This window comes from Geotrypetes seraphini, chromosome 7 (genome assembly GCF_902459505.1).
Source record: "Geotrypetes seraphini chromosome 7, aGeoSer1.1, whole genome shotgun sequence".
In the NCBI taxonomy this organism is placed as follows: domain Eukaryota; kingdom Metazoa; phylum Chordata; class Amphibia; order Gymnophiona; family Dermophiidae; genus Geotrypetes; species Geotrypetes seraphini.
Genome location: NC_047090.1, coordinates 111,417,873 through 111,439,279, shown reverse-complemented (window position 1 = coordinate 111,439,279; position 21,407 = coordinate 111,417,873). Strand labels below are relative to the sequence as shown.

The window sequence follows — 21,407 nt, the reverse complement described above, 5'->3', positions numbered from 1 at the left end:
TCATCAGTCTCGCTAGTAACGCGTTTTGATATCCCTTTTCCTTGATTACTGCCTCACACCTTCTTGGCATGCTGTCCACAAGTCTTTGGAGATCAATAGGTGTTGTTATGTAGAACCAGGAGTTGATTGTTGCTGCTATCAGCTCATGTTTGCTGGATGGTTGCTTTGCTGCTACTGTACTCTTTAATCTGGCCCAGAAGTTCTCAATAGGGTTGAGATCTGGACTGTTTCTTAGCCAGCTCAGCATAGAGAATGACACGGGGACAAATTTATCAGAGCTCAATTTCCCTGTCCCGTCCCCGTGAGTTTTGCCGCTGTCCCTGCTCCTGCCCTATTCTTGTAAGTTCTACCTTAACCACAGAAGCCTCAAAAGAAATAGTTCTTTGTCTAATAGATGCTGGCATTGTCATCTGGAAGCAGGAACTTTGGATCATTTATTGTTTCATTGCCCATTTATTATGAATTTTTGGAAATCAATTTGGGACCAAATTAATAATTTATTAGATAATCCAGTGGCATTATCTTATGATACTGTGATATTTGGTATGTAAATGAGAGAAAAAAGTCAGATTTCTGCAAATAACAATAAATTACTACTTATAATGACTGGTGTTGCCATTCAGCAAATTACTTATAATTGGAAGGATTGGAGGAGATTAAATTATAACTTCTGGTGGAACTCTTTATGCCACATCTATAAAATGGAAAGGTTTATTGCATTGCAACGGGGATATTTTAAGAAGTTTCAGGATGTATGGAAACCATTAACAAAGTATTGTAAAGATTAATTTGAAATTGCTTCCCTTATATTTATCAATTTAGGTGCAGGGAGGGGGGAAATGATTATTACATGTTTTAGATGATAATGGAATATATGGGAGGGGGGGTGGGATGGGGATAAGAATTTATGAAATGTATCAATGATTGTTTTTAAGTGATGTATTTATTATTATTGTGAATGAATATATTTTAACACTTAATGTAATGTTGAAAATGAATAAAAAAGGTTAAAAAAAAAAAGCCTCAAACACTTATGATTTTAAAGTGTTTGAGGCTTGTGCAGATGAGGACAGAGCTTGCAGGAGCAGGAACAGAACTCGTCGGAATGGGAAAATGAGTTCCTGCGGGGATGGGGAAAAATTTGTCCCCCGGGCATTCTCTAGTTCAGCAGTTCAACCATGTTCTCTTTGAACCAGGTGAGGCATTTCTTAGCTGTGAGGCATGGAGCATTAGCCTGTTGAAAAATGAATGGTCAACTAGCACCAAAGATGTCTCTGGCTAAGGGCAGGACCTTAGGCTGAAGGACCTACTTTATATATTTGTCAGCGTTTATCACTCCATCAAGCACCTGCAATGGTTGCACATCCCTGGACTTGCAGCTCCACATTATTACACTCGGAGGATGCTTCATGGTGGCTGTAGTACATTCTGGCGCGCAGTCCTCGCCCAGTCGCCGATTAATATAGTGGACACTGTCGCCGCCAAATATAGATTCAGGTCTCATCACTCCACAACACCTTCGACTGCCCTGTGGTCCAGCTGGCTGCTGTTTAGCCCCATCAAACATTTATGTTGCTGAACTGCATTGAGGAAGGGCTTTTTTTTCCTTGGAATTTTTGCTTGCAGGCCCACTTTCACCAGTTTCCATCTCGACACCCCCTATTTTGGCCTGTGACTTATTGATGTCAGCAGCAGTTAATTTCCATTCTCACTATCCCGGTTTATATTCGAGTATATACAGTACTTTTATTTTGAGTGGTGTATTTGGGGTTTTGGGGTTTTTTTACACCCATGCCAGATGGTGCTTTTATAAAAACACTGACTGCTATGGACCCAGTGTTGGTGCTAGAATCCCTTTACTCTTAATCCTTCTAAAACTAATCATATCAACCTTCGTGGGGGTGGGGGTGGGGGTGGGGGATTGCTGGTGTTTCTCCACCTCTCTGCCCCCTCCCCCACATACCACCTTAAACATTTGCTGTCGCAAGCAGGTCTTCCCCTTGTTGAACGCACCAGTCTTGGCTCCCTTCTAACAGCAGGTGTTCACCAGTGAACATTTCAAGAGGAGTGTGGGGGTGGGGAAGAGTATGGGGAGGTATGGGCAATGCAGGATGTCACTACCCCAGACACCAACCTCCCCTGCTACACCACTGAGTACCATAGCTTGGGATTGAATTTCTGAGTATAACGCTGGTGGCAGTCAGCAAAATGCTGAGTGCCACAGGCTGACTATCAACTCTTGATTTTTTTTTTTTTTTAAATATGAAAACAAGAGATGTGATGTTAGGATTTGAGAGCTCCTCAGCCTCCTTCATCTTTTTCCCTCCTTTTTGAAATTTTCATGGCAGGCAATGTGCCTCCTTTTTTATTAGCTTTTGAAGGTAATGCCACCTTCTTCAGATCAGAAATGACCAAATGTTGACAAATGTTAGAATACATATGTAAAACATAAAAAGTATTCCAATGACAGTCTCTTTATAATCATTAAGTGACCACAATTCTTTGATTAGTTTTCAAGTAAATTCCTTTTTATAAAACACCTGCAACTCATGCACTTTTTGGCTGCATAAGGTAGATGCCTTGTTATAAAATTACCCTCTGTGTATTACCGTTAGGTGCCATCAAACTCATGCTAGATTCCTAGCAACTTGATGAATTACAGATCATCGTCATCGTCATTTTCTTGGTAGACTGCAGAAGTAGATTGCCAGGCCTTTCTTCCGCGCAGTATAAATTTGATGCTGTCTTATCCTCTGCCTCCAACACTGCCCATCTGCTGTTGCCCAGATGGGTGGTGTATCGTTAGTCCGCCATCTCCACTGAAACCTGTCCTCCTTGGGAGGCTCTGCTGGTAGTGAAATTGACGGCATAGTTTTCAGCTTCTTAGATGTGCGCAAGCCCATATACTGTGACTGGAGCTATGTGTATTACTATGTGTTTTGCTGGCTTGCTGGTTTGACGTCTTTAGGCTTTTTACGTCATCCTGTTGCTATTTGATCTGCTGTGATTCAGCTGTGTGACTCTACGCCGAAGCGCCATTTTTCCTTTGGAAATCAACTTGTTACATCGCAGTTCTCTTTTGAATCAGAGAAGTCTATGCTTCAGCTCCAGGTGAAGGAGGCTGAGATCCTCCGAACGGAGCCCTGTAGAGCTTCAGTTCGACTAGCATGGACAATATTGTGGCAGGAACGAATGGATTGTCGGTAATTGTGAAATAAGTACTCTCTTGTTCATTCAAAAAACTGAAACATTTTTTCCACATTGATTCAACATTGAACGAGGACATAATTTTGAAAGTTGACTATTACTACTTAGGATTTTATAATTGAATGTTTTTGGGGGTTTGGGGTTTTTTTTTCCACAATTTTCACAAAATTCACAATGGGTCCAGGGATGTTACACTAGTGACACCCTGTTGGGTTATACTTTTTCAACTCAATATTACAGGCTGGCCCTGACTGTGAGTTGTGTGAACTGAGGACCCATCACCATAATTTAATTAAGTAATATAATCATTTATTATTATCATTATTATTTAATGTTTGATATTCATTCTCGAAGGTAACCTCCCAGTGTATTTGTTGTTTATAGCAGGAATCCTTTCTTTACCCCATTTTCTTTTTACTTGTCATTGGGTTAAGTTTTTGTTTAAAAATTGTTAGTGCCAGCAAAGTAATCTGAATCTGATGTTCCAGTGCAAAATAATCATATTTGATAAGCTTCACAATCTAGATTCAAAGTGGATACTGGCAATGCCACTCGATTCCGAGCTGTGAATAACATCCTGACTTTACCTTTAGCACTCCTATTTAATTCTATCTCTTGCCTACCAGTCAACGATCTCCTTTCTTTCTCACCTCACTTCTTTCCTCTTCCCCACCCCCATAGATTTCTCTATCTCCTCAGCCAGAAATACTTAGCACATTAAAGAGGCTTAACTACCAGAGCTGCAAGGCTTATGAGCTGCAGAACTGCATAGATAGCATTCCAGGATCTCTTCCAGCTCAACTGCTGGCTGTTTTGACAGCGCTTGGCAGAAAACTAATCGCTTCATGTACCAGTAAACTTCATTTTCCTCCTCTACACAGGTATAGAGACATCAGATTAATCATTAATAGTATGTGAGACAAAAATTGCTACAGAAGAGGTTGGGGAAGGGACCCGAGTCCTTCTAATTTTCCTACTGTTGTCAATGTGTGTGACTGGGGTAAAGATTTATTTTGCGACACAGAACGGTAGATTGAAGACCAAGAGTCCATTGACTATGACCCTTCTCAAACTGCTTTTCCATCATCTCCTAGTGATTAGGAGGGAACACGGCAGGGGCACATGAAGATGAAAGGCTACAATTTGCTGCCTTGCTTAGTCTTTTGTCAGAATCATATAGAAGGCTCTTTAGTGGGTGTAAATTGTAAAAAGGAATTCAAACTTACAAAACAAAAAGGTGGAGGTGCTTGCATTGCTAGTGAGTTAAAATCCAGCAAACAGGAAAGCTAACAAAGGAGCCCTTTTACTAAAGCTAACAGAATTAGTGCACACTAAATGCTATGAAGCCCTTAGGTTAGGGTTACCAGATTTTACTTTAGTGAAATCTGGACCTCTAGACCCGCCCCCCAGGCCCGCCCAGTTCCGCACCCCCCCCCCCCGTGCCTGCTCTCGTTGGACACGAGGGCATCTGCACATGCGTATATGAGACGCGATGATGTCACCCACACACGTTATGACATTCATTTGGCATGCATGGATGCCTTCTTGCCCGACGCAATTTTGAGGAAGCATTTCAAAACACTGACAAAGTGCTGGGTTTTGAAAAGCCGTCCGGGGAAATCCAGCCGTCTGGTAACCTTACCTTAGGTATAAACTGAATTTCTTAGCATTTAGTGTGTGCTAAGCTGTAGCAAAAAGCTCCTACAATAACATGAGCCCAAATTGAGACCCCTTTTTGCTAAGCTGTGGTAGAGGTTTCTACTGCGACCCAGGGCGCGAAATACTCAGATGCTCAGGAATTCTATGAGCGCTGGAGCAGCTTTGGAGCATTTAGCACTCCGGGCTGTGATAGAAACCTCTATTGAGTTTAGTAAAGGGAGGGACGGGGTGGGGGTGGGGGGGTGTAAGCAAATGCACTGTTTAATGACATACATGATAATGTAGGAGGTTCAATGTGTTTTGGTCTGTGTTTTGATCTAAGGCCCAGAGCGACTCAGTTGCTGTTGGCCGATTCTCTGGCTGATTTTTAAACAGCGATTGATTCACTATCAAGTTTGCATGCAAATCATTTGCGTACAAACTCCTCGACTCAAATTGCCCAGTGAGCGATTGAGTCGGTGTGGAGCCCTGACAGTAGTGACAGGAGAAGAAGCCTCCTGTCACTGCTGTCAGGTCTTCTGTTGGGAGGCTTTTTTTTTCTTTTCTTTTTTAATGGCACAGATATTTTGTGTGTACTACACATGCAAAATATCTGCCCAATAAAAACCAAAAAGAAAAACAATCCTCCCAACAGAAGCCCCCTCCCTTTCTTCCTCCAACCCCCCAAAAATGGCAGGAGGGATGCCCACTCCCTCCTGCCACCAGATGTCCCCCGCTGCTCTTAAATATGGCAGGAGGGATGCCCACGCTCTCCTGCCGTCAGCCCTCTCCCCTCTGCCGAACTTCCTCCGAACCCTCCTCCCTCACGCTGAACTTATAGCAAGAGAGATGGCTACTCCCTCCTACTGTCTGGCACCCCGTAGTCTGGTCATCTCCCCCCACCCATCCACCGCCATCCCCCCTGCCGCTGCAGCAGTCGCCGTCCCCCCCTCACCATACCTTTAAGTTGGGAGCAGGAGGGATGCTCATTCCCTCCTGCTCCTCTGGCCTCCTCTTGTGCAATACAGCCAATAAGAGCCTTAAGCCCCTCCCATGCATTGCACAGGAGGAGGCCGGAAGAGCAGAGGCCAAATAGGGACTTCCGTAAGCTCCTCCCTAAGGATGTCCCTGAGCCAATCAGGGCCTTAGGCCCCTCCCCATGCATCACATGATGCACTGGGGCAGGGCCTAAGGCCCGCATTGCACTGGAAGAGGCCAGAGGAGCAGGAGGGACTGAGTACCCCTCCTGCTCCCAACTTGAAAGGGAGGGGAGGGGACATTGTTGGCTGGTGTCTGGTGGCAGGAGGGAGTGGGCATCCCTCCTGCCATTTGTTTCAGGCTGATGGCGCCAATGGCTTGAGGAAGTGGGCATCCCTCCTGCCATATTTTTCAGTGTGTGTGTGGGGTGTTTGGGGGGGTGTTCAGCAGGCGGGCGTATTTGGCGGGCGGAGGGAGGGGCCAATGGCAGGAGGGAGTTGGTATCCCTCCTGCCATTTGTGGGTCACTGGAGGGGGCGGGGCACACATTTGTCAGGGAGGAGTGAACCATTTAATTTACAGGTCTGCCTGTTTTTATTCTCATTTTTTATATGAGGCAGATATTTTGCGTGTGTGATACACGCAAAATATCTGTGCCATGGAAAAAAAATGAAAAAAAACAAATGGGCAGACCTGTCAAAAAAACTGGTAGACCTGTCGGGTTTTAGGATTGTAAAACCCGATGCAAAATAGCCATGCAAATGTTAGTGAATCAATTGCTTGGCTATTTTGCATGGGATTTTACAAATTTGCATGACCGGATAGGAAAATGGGCGATCGAGGGGGAAAACACATGGTGGGCCATTTTGTGAATCAGGTCGGTTAGCAGCGATCGTCGCTAAACCTGTAAAAACTTTAGTGAATCGGGGCTCAAGTGTATTATCCAGTTAAAAAAAAAATCATATTTTAGGGCTGTCCTAGCAGAAGAGAATTTACTCCACCACCCCCTCCTACATAAAATCCAAGCTTCCCATCTACACCCCCACTCGTACCCCCACTCGCACCCTCCGCTCAAAATCGGAGATACGCCTATGCACCCCCCCCCCCCCGGAAGGTCCCTCCTCTCAGAAACTGCCCGCAAACGATCCTACAGCCACTTCATTCCACATCTCTGGAACCAACTCCCCTTTCAACTCAGACAACAGAACTCATTATTAACATTCCGTAAAATGGTAAAGACCCCCCTCTTCAACTAAAGATCACACTCAGTCTACTCCCCCCCTTAAGCCCACCTCTCTCCTCTCTCCCCTGTCTACCTTCTCCCTAAATTTCAGTATAGTCCTCTCTTAGTCTATACTCTGACAAATTGTATCTAAACTCAAATAACTTGTACTTAAACTAAACTACTTATTCTTAAACTCTACTCTTAATTTGCTGTATACTCCCTGTATTTAAATTATGTATGTAAATCTTGTATGTCCAAACACTTAACCTATTGTACTTCTTATATGTCTAATTACTCTCCATTGTGTATGTTCACTTGTAGACTGTTCTGAGCTACTGGGAGGACGGGATAAAAATCTAAATAAATAAATAAATAAATCTGGGTTGAGTTCCTAGAAGAGCATTTAAAAAGTGTGAAAATATCCTCGATTAATTTGCTAATGAAATCTTGTGGCACTAGATCCCGGCTCTAGTTCTGAATCAACCGTCGAAAACCATTTTTATTTTATTTATTATTTGGATTTTGATAACACTTAATCTCAGTAGTAGCTCAAGATAAGATACATTTTCAGGTACACTAGGTAGTTCCATGCCCCTGGGGGGGGGGCTCGATCTAATTTTGTACCTGAGGAATGTTAAGTGGTTTGCCAGAGCTTACAAGGAGCAGCAGTGATGTCAAAACCCAGAGCTCTCGCCACTAGGCTGCTCTTCCGTCATGTGTAATTATGAAGGCTGAGAGAGCAGAAGCATATGGGGGAGTGGGGGGGGGGAGGGGGGTATTGCTACCCATTACTGTCCTACCTTGAAGAGGAGGGTTTTCTTTGTTCTTCAATTAAAGCAAAAAAATAGCTACTACTGCTAATATGTATTTCTATAGTGCTACTAGACATATGTAGCACTGTACAGAACACATGAGACAATTCCTGCTCAACAGAGCTTGTAATCTATTCAAGACAGAGAAACAGATCAAATAAGGGATTAGGGAATTATGTTTATTATGAAAATGTAAGATAACATGGGTATTGAACAGATGAATAAGGGTTTAATCACCCAGACATGTACCAGAATGTCATATCCTTGACTGTGTAGCATTTGCTTTCTAGTTTTACAGCCCGGATTGCCAATTTGATGAGTTTTGGTTTTTGGCTGAGAGATTTGAGAACTATAGGAGGGTATTTGGAAGTGCTGAGAGAAGATGTTCAATAAGAGCCCTAATTATCTGGGATTGTGCATTTTTCTCAACTGACTTTTGACAAACACAAATGTCTGACTGCCGCCAGAGCAACCTTTCAGTTGTTTGTATTCGTGTCCAGCAAGGGAATTGCCAGCTGTGATTTTTGGACTTTCTGAGAGGCATTGGTAGTGAGTAGAAATAAAACAAAGAAAAGATGTCTTTTTTTTTTTTTTTTATTGGACTAACTTCATTTTTTTAAAATTAGCTTTTGAAGGTAATACCACCTTCTTCAAATCAGAAATGGCCACATGTTGACAAATATCAGAATACATAAAAATATTCCAATGAAAGTCTCGCAGGTCAATTGGTCCAATTTCAAGGAGAGGGTCCTCACTCGACATCTTCAGTTACAAGTAGCCCAAATAAAGGGACCCCTAACTCTGCATTTAGTTGAGATCATGTCCCAAAAATTTGTTTATCCTTTCCTGAAGAAATTTAATCAATTTCTGAGATGGTTGAGTGGGGAGCTCTGGACCACTTGAAATGGAATGACCCAGGAAGAAGGTGGGGGGGAGTTATGCAAGAGACAGAGGAAGATGGGTGGGTGACAACAGACATGTCTGAAAGGTCTGGGTTTTCTATCACATTATAAACAATTAAATTATTCTGCTTTGTCATACTCTGATCACCCAGCCATCTTTCCCTGTTTCTTACCTAATCCACCCCTACCCTCTTTCTGTGAGACTGTCATTTGGAATGCTTTTATGTTTCAGTTATGCATTCTGATATTTGTCAACATTTGCTCATTTTTGATCTGAAGAAGAAGGTATTACCTTTAAACGCCAATCAAAATTGTATTATTGGTCAAAAAAAGGTTATCATAATCTTTTCTTTCCTTTGCATTTCTTTTTAAGTTCAAATATTTTATTGAATTTTAATATACAATAAGTAAAGAAAAAATGTTAACGAGGCAAGCCTTCTAGCTGGAAGACATTCTACTCTGGTACCTGACCTGAATCTCTCAGATTGTGTGGGAAGTTCTGGTAGCTCCGCTGACAGACCTTTTCAATGAGTTTCTAGAGTTGGGAGTGGTACTGGAGGACTGGAGAAGGGCAGTTGTGGTCCCTCTCCACAAAAGTGGAAGTAAAAAAGAAGTAGGGAATTACAGGCAGATAAGTCTGATATCTGTGGTAAGCAAACTAATGGAAACACTTTTAAAACAGAGAATGGTGAAGTTTCTGGAATCCTGTGAATTACAGGACTGGAGGCAATATGGATTCACTAGAGGTAGGTCTTGTCAGACAAATCTGATTTATTTGACTTGGTGACCAGACAATTGGATAGAGGGAGTGTGCTAGATGTGGTGTATTTAGAGTTTAGCAAAGCCTTTGACAGTGTTCTAACAGACATGTAATAAATAAACCGAGTGCCCTCAGGATGGGCCCCAAAGTGACGGGCTGGGTCAAGAACTGGTTGAGTGGAAGGCGACAGAGAGTGGTGATCAAAGGAGAGCGATCTGAGGAAAGGGATGTTACCTGTGGTGTGCCTCAAGGTTCTGTTCTTGGGCCTATTCTTTTAAACTTGTTTTTAAATGATATTGCTGCAGGGCTGTCAGGTAAGATTTACCTCTTTGGGGATGATACCAAAATCTGCAATAGAGTAGACACTAGAGAATGACACGGTGACAGAATTCATCACTGTTCCTATTCCCACGGATAATTGTGGGAAACCATCTTCACGTTATTCTTTAAGGAGAGAGGGAAGAATCTGAGTATGAATGGGAACAACCATTGACCCTCTAGCCTTGCAATGAAGAATGCAGGTATAGAATGACTGAGGTTGAGATAGACACTAAAGAATGACATGGAATGATTTCCCGCGGTTATCCGCGGGGACGGGAACGGTGATGAATTTTGTCACTGTGTCATTCTCTAGTAGACACCCAGGATGGTGTGAATAACATGAAGAAAAACCTGGCGAAGCTTAAAGAATGCTCTGAAATTTGGCAGCTAAAATTTAATTCTAAGAAATGCAAGGTCATGCATTTGGGCTGCAAAACCTGAGGGAACGGTACAGTTTAGGGCAGGGGTCCCCAAAGTCCCTCCTTGAGGGCCGAATCCAGTTGGGTTTTCAGTATTTCCCCAATGAATATGCATGAGATCTATGTGCATGCACTGTTTTCAATGCATATTCCTTGGGGAAATCCTGAAAACCCAACTGGATTTGACCCTCAAGGAGGGTTTAGGGGGTGAAGAACTTATGTGCACGATGGAAGAGCGTGACTTGGGTGTAATTGTATGTGATGATCTTAAGGTAGCCAAACAGATTAAAAAGGTAACAGCGAAAGCTAGAAGAATGCTAGGTTACATGAGGAGGGGTATGGCCAGTAGGAAAAAGGAGGTGTTGATGCCCCTATATAAGACTTTGGTGGGACCTCATTTTGAATATTGTGTACAATTCTGGAGGCTGCACCTTCAAAAAGATATAAAAGAGATGGAGTCGATCCAGAGGAAGGCTACTAAAATGGTGCGTGGTCTTCGTCATAAGGCTTATGGGGACAAACTTAAATATCTCAATCTATATACTTTGGAGGAAAGGCGGAAGAGGGGAGATATGATAGAGACGTTTAAATATCTATATGACATAAATGCGCATGAGTCGAGTCTCTTTCATTTGAAAGAAAGCTCTGCAATGAGAGGGCAAAGGATGAAGTTAAGAGGTGATGGGCTCCGGAATAATCTAAGGAAATACTTTTTATAGAAAAGGTGGTAGATGCAAGGAACAGTCTCACGGTAGAGGTGTTGGAGATAGACACTGCCTGAATTCAAGAAAACCTGGGATAGGCATGTGAGATCTCTTAGAGAGAGGAAGAGATAATGGTTACTGTGGATGGGCACATTGGATGGGACATTTGGCCTTTATCTGCCATCATGTTTCTATTATGCCAAATCATCTATTTTATTTTATTCTTTGGATAGTGTTGTTGCCCTTACTCTAAGTTATTGTATAGTGTAAGCTTCTATACCACTACTAATGGTAGCGAGGACTGTAGCAGAACGAGACTTAGAGGTGATCATCAGTGAAGACATGAAGACTGCCAATCAAGTGGAGAAAGCTTCATCTAAGGCTAGACAAATCATAGGTTGTATACGTAGGAGTTTGTTAGCTGTAAGCCCGAAGTCATAATGCCATTGTATAGATCCATTGTGAGACCCCATCTGGAATACTGTGTACAATTCTGGAGGCCACATTACCGCAAAGATTTGCTGAGACTTGAGTCGGTTCAGCGAATGGCCACCCGGATGGTCTCAGGACTCAAGGATCTCCCATATGAGGAACGGCTGGATAAATTGCAGCTATACTCACTCGAGAAACGCAGAGAGAGGGGAAACATGATCGAGACGTTCAAATATCTCACGGGCCGTATCGAGGTGGAAGAGGATATCTTCTTTTTCAAAGGTCCCACGGCAACAAGAGGGCATCCGTGGAAAATCAGGGGCGGGAAATTGCATGGTGACACCAGGAAATACTTCTTCACCGAAAGGGTGGTTGATCGCTGGAATAGTCTTCCACTACAGGTAATTGAGGCCAGCAGCGTGCCTGGTTTTAAGACAAAATGGGATCGTCACGTGGGATCTCTTCACAGAGAAAGGTAGGGGAGGGTCATCGGTGTGGACAGACTGGATGGGCCGTGGCCCTTATCTGCTGTCAGTTTCTATATTTCTATGTTTCTATGTTCTAATGGTATAGTCAACACAGAGCGGTGTGTCAATTGGGGGGAGTCAATTCAGAGAGGTTTACATGAGCTTCTGTAAAGGTGTTACAATAAAGAGTTTGATTTTGGTATAAATGTCTGTACTGAGAGCCATCTCATAAAATGCTATCATCCTACGTATATACAAATAGAATAACATAACATAACATTGTACTTATAAACTGCATAACCGTAAGTTCAATGCGGTGAACAAAAGATTAAAAATAACATAACCTAAGGATGATTTAAATTAGTTCACTAAATATTTTGAAAAAAGATGAGTTTTCAGTTGAGTTCTAAAGTGCTTGTAAGAGCAAGCACTACGCAACAGTGGCCTAAATTCCCTATCATATTAGTATTGTGTACTATGTTCATACTAAATCCTATTTATTTGCACACATAATATCTGTATCTTATGCAATGTTGCGTTCCTAATGGGGACTAGCCAGCTATTTCCTTTATGTTGCTTTATTAGTTAAGAGGATGGTCTTTATCCCTTTCTTGAACATTCCAGTGCCTTTTTCTAGTTTTAATTCCTTTGGAAGGGAATTCCACCATCTCGGAGCCATCACTGAGAACATTCTTGTCTGAACGCTTTTGTATTTAATGTCTCTGAAGGAGGGTATTTCCAACAGGTTCATAAATAAAAGTAAAACAAGTTTCAAGTTTACTGATTTTTAATATACCAACCATCAACGAGTATCTAGCCGGTTTACAATAAAATACTAAAATAGAGTTAAAAAAGTACTTAAAAGTAATGACTATTGAAAGGAAGGGAGGTGAACATTGAAGACATCGACAAGACAGACTTGAGAGTGATGACTGAAGAGAAGGGGTGGGGTAAAGTTACATTATAAGAGATAAAAGGGGGGGGGGAAGAGGGGGTAGAAAGGAAATGGATAGAGAAGGGATAAAACATTAGGGATGGGAGCGCTTCATGAAAGTGTTTGGTGGAATTATGAAGAGAAATTCAGGAGCAATTGAATGCGTCTTGAAATAAAAACGTTTTTAGATTAGTCATAAATTTATCAATAGATTTTTCATGATGGAGATGGGACGGTAAAGCATTCCATAGGAATGTTAGAAAAATAGGAAAGTTAGTTGATACCCTTCTTAAATTGTGGCCCCTGTTTACTAAGTCACGGTAGAGGTTTCTACTGCGGCCTGGAGCACTAAATGCTCCGAAACCCATAGAATTCCTATGAGAAATGGAGCAGCGTCGGAGCATTTAGCTCTCTGGGCTGCAGTAGAAACCTCTACCGCGGCTTAGTAAGAGGGCAGGTATTAGATTAATCTAAATCAGTGGTTGCCAATGGATGCACGAGTAATATTTAAGTTCTCTTGCATTTGTGGGGATTAGCCCCTACCTATCTTTTGTCTCATTTCGTGCTATACAGCCCTACAAGGATAATCAGAAATTGTAATTTATTTGCCTATCCAAAGATCATTGGTTATAGATACAGATCCTTTTTGGATAGGACTTTTATGTTTCAAGCAAGTAAACAGCAGTCCTGGTTAGGTAATTGCATCAATGGAGCCAGGTTGAACTATGGCACATTTCGGAAAGAAATTAACACTGTATTGTTTGATAGATTCATTTCCTAAAGAGAAGTTACACTAATTACAATAATTTTACTCTTGTCTATTCTTAAGAAATATGTTGTACTTTTGCTATTTGTATTTTGTATTTCGCTGATTGTCCAGCTCCCTTCAGTGTAAACCGCCTAGAAATCGTCTGATTGTGGTGGACTAGAAGAATAAAGTTATGTTATGGTCTCAAACTTGTGGCCCAGGGGCAACATGTGGCCCGCCAGATACTATTTTGAGGCCCTCTGTGTGTTTATCACAATCACAAAAGTAAAATAAAACAGTTTTTTGATCATATGTCTTTTAGCTATAAATTACAATATTATTATTAAGACTTAGCCAAAAGGAAAGCTTTATTAACTATAAAGAGTTTTACCTCATGCAAAATTGTCATTTCTTTAATAAGACATGAACTATTTTTTCTGAGGCCCTCCAAGTACCTACAAATCCAAAATGTGACCCTGCAAATGGTTTGAGTTTGAGACCACTGATATAGGTATAGTTAGGAGTGGGTTAGGGACTTTTAAAAAAAAATTTTTAAATAAAGGTTAAGCACTGCTAGCGCCTCAGTGTAGGCGAGGTAAACCCTGGCCTACATTTGAGATGCATAGCGAGTTTTTTCTCTGTTCTGACTTTTGCTAATCTTTGTATGTTTTAATTCATTTTGTTTTTATTTTTATTATCTATCTTGGGCAGTTTTTTAAAGACCAGGGAGAAGGTTTAGATTCTAGAAAATGCTTTAGACCCCCTTATACTAAGCTGCATTAGTGAGTATTGCGCAGCAACCACACTGAAGGGCTTTGGTGCAATTACCACACTGGCCCCCACTAATTGCTTTAGTAAAAGGGGGCCTTAATAAATAAATCTGTATATATACCAGGGCTGTGGTGTTGGTACACCAAACCTTCGACTCTGACTTCTCTTGATATTAGACTTTTATATTTTTTTGTTCTGGATCTTAAGTATTGGTATAACATAACTGGGTCTAAAGTACTGATAAATATATCGTTATAATATGATATATTTCCTGTATAATTATAATATTGTAAGTTTTTTATTTTAAAGTTGGAGTAGGTACAGTTTGATTGACTCCAGCTCCACGCAAAATTGCTTCTGACTCCATAATAATAATAATTTATTCTTGTATACCGCCAAACCATCAGTTCAAGGCAGTTTACAATATGAGAAAAGCTGAACATACAGCGAATTACAATACAAATATCAAGTGTTTCTCAGAAAAATACAAATTACAATTGAATCAAAATATTTCTCAAAGACTTTTTCAAAGTGAGAAAAGGCTGAACATACAATAAATAGAAATCATAAGTATCAGATGTTTCTTAAAAGATAGAAAAATGCAATTAAGCCAAATATTTTTCAAACAAATAATTTTTAAGCTGGGTAGTTTATCTAAATGCACACATATATTCAGATATTTCAAAGGAAAAAACCTCTGGTGCCTACAGATTCCAGTGCTCTGACATCAGAGTGCTGCATCACGCGGCTTGTGATCAGAACAGTTTGCTGTAAATGAAAAAAATAAGAGGCCATCTTAATAACCCCAAAACTTTCCCGTCAAGGGTCAAATCATTTTTATATAACCTGGCAGATGCTCCCTGAATATGTACTGTGATGCTCTTTGCTGCTGCATATTTCCTGCTGTGCTTCTCTGCACAGCTACTGTTTTGTGTTTATTTACAGAATTAATACAGTTCAGCCTGGGGAAGAGGAAGATAGGCAGTGTCTCTTTGTCTCTCTTTCTTACAGACATCCCCCTTTTAAGTGCCAGCCCTGTGGACTGAACATCTCACTGTAGCTGCAGCAATCCTGGGTCTTGTGGGCCAGTTCTGCTGCTGTATCATCCCGACAGGCTCATCTTTTTTTAAGCTGCCACCTCCATGCTGGCTTCTGTGCATGCTGGTGTCACAGCTCCTGTCTGTACCCTTACTCTTAAGCATCTCTCTTACCCCCTCCCTGCTAGCTTCTTTATCTCCCCTGACATCCCTACTGGATTTTCTCCTCCACTTACTTTCTCAGGCCAGCCATTTTGCTGCCAGAGCTTCCGCTGTATCAGCAGCTCTTGGCTGATCTAATTCCTGCCATCGCCAGCTTCATGCCAGCCCATATGCATGTTGACATCACAGCTCATGTCTGGTGGGACAAGTTAGATCACAGTCTTCTGTGTGTGACTCGAAGCGGGTTCAGAGTGTCGGTGCCCAGGGAGAAGGCATGCTGAGAGGCGATAACCAAAAACTATTCTTTAAGAGTTGTGGGATTGTTGTTTTTTTGAAGTTTCTGTCAAAAGTACTACAACTGCAAATGAGGTATTTTTACTTTTGAAAGAAATTGAAAAATATGGGTGTTTTCACAATGGCTTGACTCGGTTGGATTGTAAGATTTATTTTCAAATGAAATTATGTAGGGGTTCAGGGATTAATGTATGTTATGTAAGCATAACATACATTATCGCACATGCACTCTCCCCGGCAAATAACACACTAGTCATCCCCTTGAACCTCATTTACGAAAAATATCCAAACTCCTAAATAAGCATCTCCCTTAGGTATCCACTTAACTGATTCCTTCAAAGTTAGGTATCTTTCTTCAGTTGCCTATATTGTTTTCCCCACTGAACCTTGTAACTACTTGAACCCTGTCAAGTTATTCTATCGATAAATCCAGATATCTTATACTTGTATTTCTATACCACAACATGTAATTTACTTAAATCGTTGTAATGTAATTCTCTCGGTAATGTCCTGATCTCTTTTAACTGTAATCCGCTTAGAACCGCAATGCACAGGTGGAATAGAAATCACAAATGTAATGTAATAGAAATCACAAATGTAAATGTAATGAATAGGTGTGCAATGTGATATACTGTAATTTTATAGTTTCGGAATATATATTGTTTCCTCCCTTTTAATAAGCCACGATAGAGTTTTCTACAGTAGCCCGGAGCGCTAAATGCTCCGATGCTCACAGAATCCCTATGAGTATCAGAGCAGTGTCGGCATTTAGTGCGCCGGGCCATAGTAGAAACCTCTACGATAACTTAGTAAACGGGGGCCTTTATGATTTTAGATTATAAAACACCTTGAACCCCAAGTGGGAAGAAGCAGAGTATAAATGCCTGCTTAAATGAAAATTTATGTATGTATGACAGTTCTGAAATACAGAATAAATATATACTTTGAAGAGCTACCCAAAAAGCATCCAGAACAGGCCTCCATTAAATCTTTGTGTGCTGTGGCATATAAACGAAAGTATAGTCTTTTCTAAAATTGTTACTTGGGAGTTCTGATTGATAAATCGATGAAGCCGTCCACGCAATGTGTGGCGGCGGCGGCGAAAAGGGCAAACAGAATGCTAGGAATGATAAAGAAGGGAATAACAAACAGATCGGAGAAGGTTATCATGCTGCTGTACCGGGCCATGGTGCGCCCTCACCTGGAGTACTGCGTCCAGCACTGGTCGCCGTACATGAAAAAGGACACAGTACTACTCGAAAGGGTCCAGAGAAGAGTGACTAGGATGGTTAAGGGGTTGGAGGAACTGCCGTACAGCGAAAGATTAGAGAAACTGGGCCTCTTCTCCCTCGAACAGAGGAGATTGAGAGGGGACATAATCGAAACATTCAAGGTATTGAAGGGAATAGACTTGGTAGATAAGGACAGGTTGTTCACCCTCTCCAAGGTAGGGAGAACGAGAGGACACTCTACAAAGTTGAAAGGGGATAGATTCCGTACAAACGTAAGGAAGTTCTTCTTCATCCAGAGAGTGGTAGAAAACTGGAACAATCTTCCAGAGTCTGTCATAGGGGAAAACACCCTCCAGGGATTCAAGACAAAGTTAGACAAGTTCCTGCTGAACAAGGACACACGCTGATAGGGCTAGTCTCGGCTATGGCGCTGGTCTTAGACCAGAGGGCCGCCATATGAGCGGACTGCTGGGCATAATGGACCACTGGTCTGACCCAGCAGTGGCAATTCTTATGTTCTTATGTTACACTTGTAAATAGCAAGTAAATCTTCTAATTTTGCCTACTCATATTACTTTAGCAGATCCTGCCCATAGTATATGCTTTAGGAGACCAACAAAATGAATATACATTCACACAATAAAACAAACAGACATTAAAAAAAAACCCCCAAAACAACCAAAGGTCATGAACACATCGGACATAAACCATAAGACATAAAAGAATAAAATCAATCACAATATGCTTCCTGAAATAACCAAGTCTTGCATGCCTTGCAAAAAGTTAAATACTCCAGTCCTTACCATTTAACATATATTTCTAAATTGCAGGAGTGTAACTAGAAAAAGTCTTTAAGGTCTGAGCATACGGTAACTGAACTCTGAGACCACCAAAGGCTGGTTAGTGCAGTGGATTGTGATCCTGGAGAACTGGGTTCAATTCTCACTGCAGCTGTTTGTACCCTGGGCAAGTCACTTATCTCTCTGTTGCCCCAGATACAAAAACTTAAGATTGTGAGCCTGCTAAGGACAAAGTGTCTGCATATAGGGGCTGATTCTATAAACAGCGCTTAAAACGGCGCCTAGAAAAATAGCGCTGGCCACATGCCGATCACACTTAGGTGCCATTTAGAGAATTGCGGTAAGCAGTGTCTAGTTAAAAACAGGTGCCTGAAATGTAGGCAAGGGTGTTAAAGGCCTAAATTTCAGGCACTTAAGTTTTTGGAGAATCACACTTAGCAGTGCCTAAGCCACATTCTGCCCTTAGAAATGCCCAGTTATTGAGGCTGTTAAGGATATTTTGCCTATTAAGTTAATCGCCCTTTGTAGAATTGGCCCCATAACGTGTACAGCTGTGTAGCACTATAGAAATGATTAGTAAAAACATAAGAATTGCCATACTGGGACAGACCGAAGGTCCATCGAGCCTAGCATCCTGCTTCTAATAGTGGCCAACCCAGGTCCCAAGTAAAGAATCCTGGGATGAGCACAGTACATGCTCATGCTCATAATGCATAACCTTTATCTCAGAACAACAGGGGGCTTCAAAAAATAAAACCTTTTAAAAATTTCCAATATAGGAAGCAGAGCTGGACTGCTGACATCATCATTCTGAGACTTGGACGACTTATATAACAGAGGTTCTCAACACGTGGTATGTACACCATTGTCAGGGGATGTGCGGTGCCGGCGCTATATGTCAACCAATTTCTTTCTGCCATCATGTATCTCCTTCCTCATCTTCTCTCCATAGCCTCCTTCCCCCCCCCTCCGACCCAGCAGCGGCAGCTCACTGTGTACTTCTAACTTCTCCACACAGCTGCCGTTAGTGTTAGTTTAGCCGGCAATTTCCATCAGGCAGCCTCAACCCGCCTCCAATGAAAGAGAAAATTGCATCATTGGAGGCAGGCTGGCCTAGCAAAGGCCCTGAGGGTCTTTTTGCTAGGCTGCTCAATTCTAATGATTCAACTTCCTCTTTTGTCAGAGGCCAAAAACGCTGGCGCACCTTAGTAAAAAGAGCCCTTAGTTTCTTTTCTTTTTTTTCTGAAGCAGATAAATGATTGGTTTTGAAAACTTAATTTAAAAGGAAAAAATATGGATGTTCTTTTACTAAACTGCGGTAAGTGCTAGTACATGCTTACTGCTTGTTAAAGGGCTTTCCAAAGGATATGTGCTGCTATCCTGCAGTAAACTTGCCTATTTGCATGCCTACACCACAAACTGCTTTATTATTATTATTATTATTATTTTGAAGACTGGTGAGCTCTGATATTTACTGGACTGTTGCTTGTGTCTTGTTGCACTGGAGAGAGCCAAAAGAGGACTCTACGACGAAGTCAATAAGCCAAGGAAGAAAGTTGTGAGGAAAAGATGTCAGTCGCTCAGCAGCGGACAGTCCAAAATTGACTTTATGAAATGGCAGCATCATATGAATCTGTAGACTCAACACTGGCAGTGTTTCGGCAAATATGCCTTTGCCAAGAGTCTCCAAACACGATCCTATATACACAGTGTATTGAGACGTAGTTGTGGAGAGATCGTATAACACAAAGCTGGCTCTCAGGTAACCGAAACAGGGCTGTAAAATACAAACTGAGGAGCGGAGAATGGCAGCAGTCTCTTGAAAAAAGAGCAGGTTCATATGGTGCATTTTGGACATAAAAACATAAGAATTGCCGCTGCTGAGTCAGACCAGTGGTCCATCATGCCCAGCAGTCCGCTCACGCGGCGGCCCTCTGGTCAAAGACCAGTGCCCTAACTGAGACTAGACCTACCAGCGCACGTTCTTGTTCAGCAGGAACTTGTGTAACTTCATCTTGAATCCCTGGAGAGTGTTTTCCCCTATGACAGACTCCGGAAGAGCGTTCCAGTTTTCCACCACTCTCTGGGTGAAGAAGAACTTCCTTACATTCATACGGAATCTATCCCCTTTCAACTTTAGAGAGTGCCCTCTCGTTCTCCCTACCTTGGAGAGGGAGAACAACCTGTCCGCTGCTGAGTGATTGACATCTTTTCCTCACGACTTTCTTCCTTGGCTGCTGTCTTGTTATCGTATACAGTAGTATAAAATATTTTGCAGGCACTATGCCTAACTTAAGGCTTTTTTTTTGTTTTACAAAGCTGCAGTGGCTATTTCTGGTGCAGCAAATGCGACGAGGCCCATAGGAATTGAATGGGCTTCATTGCATAATACCACGGCCTTGTGAAAGGGGCCTTTAATTTGGGATAGTGTCAGTTGTTTCCCACCTACTTGCAGAAAATAAGATAAGAATACAGCTTGAAATTGTTTGTATTTTTATGACGTATACTCTTGAGTGTGCCAGCTTATTAGCAATTTGAGATGGATGGTTGTCTCTCCAGAAAACTGGATGGTAGCGTCACTTTTAACAATTAACGTTGTAGGAAACACATTGTTGACAAAGCTCTGTACTGCTGTTGACTGGAAAATCAAAAATTATAACACGCTTTTCTTTCATGTGGTTGAAACTGACTTGATCTAATTCCAAATGCTGTTATCAAATTTCCAAACCAAAATTATTTTGGGATGAAAGATGGGAAGACACTGTATATTCTAAACATAACAGTGGAGAGAGATTATCATAATCCATTTAATAAAAAAACAATTAAAACATGTCCAATTCTCACATCTGAAAGAGAAGAGCAGATAGTGGATTTTTCTGTTGATTTTTCTTAGGGGTACACTATGTTCTGTCCTAGCCTTGAGATATGAGCATTTCTATTCAGGTTAATATACGGTAATTATTTTAATCCTGCATTGGGCCTGAGTTATGCAGCATTTTGGGCTCCTTTTCCTAAGGTGCGCTAGCATTTTTAGTGCACGCAGGATTTTAGCGCCTGCTACATCCACACTACGCTTCTAGAACTAATGCCAGCTCAATGCTGGCATTAAGGTCTAGCACGTGCGGCAATTCAGTGCACGCTATTAAGCGCGATAAAGCCCTAACGCACCTTTGTAAAAGGAGCCCTTTGTTATGTGTTTTTGCAACCGTTTGACAGGCTTTGGTGGAGGGGTGGGAGAGTAGCATCTTCCAATGAGGGGGTAATTCAGGGATTGGGGATTATGATGCTGCAGGGAGGGGAGTGCAGGGGAAGACACATAAGGAGCTTGCTTGATGGGAGGGTGATTTCTGGAGTAGCCTATTGTCAGTGGCAAGCCAGAGTTATGAAAGAATTTGGAAATGCGTGGAACAGAGAATATGGTGGTTATGGGCTGGTGGGGATAACAGGTAGAAAAAATGGCAGAGGAAATTGCTTGGGGCAATTGTGTATAGTAGTGGTTGGAGCAGGGTTGGAGGGTGGTGTTGCCTCCAGTATAGGTGCCTACCCCAAAATTAATTTTTTTAAA

The 21,407-nt window shown here is 41.8% G+C and overlaps 1 protein-coding gene across 7 annotated transcripts in view; it reads left to right on the top strand.

Annotated features, from left to right (window-relative positions):
- Positions 1–21,407, top strand: part of DPF3 (double PHD fingers 3) — a 419,567-nt gene that overhangs the window by 132,505 nt on the left and 265,655 nt on the right. Inside the window, exon 3 of one of the 7 annotated variants that reach the window (XM_033952012.1) lies at positions 18,622–18,695. The exons of the other annotated variants lie outside the window; for them this stretch is intronic. The gene's annotated coding sequence lies outside the window, so the exon portion shown is untranslated. The remainder of the gene's footprint in view (positions 1–18,621; positions 18,696–21,407) is intronic. 7 annotated transcript variants of the gene reach the window in all.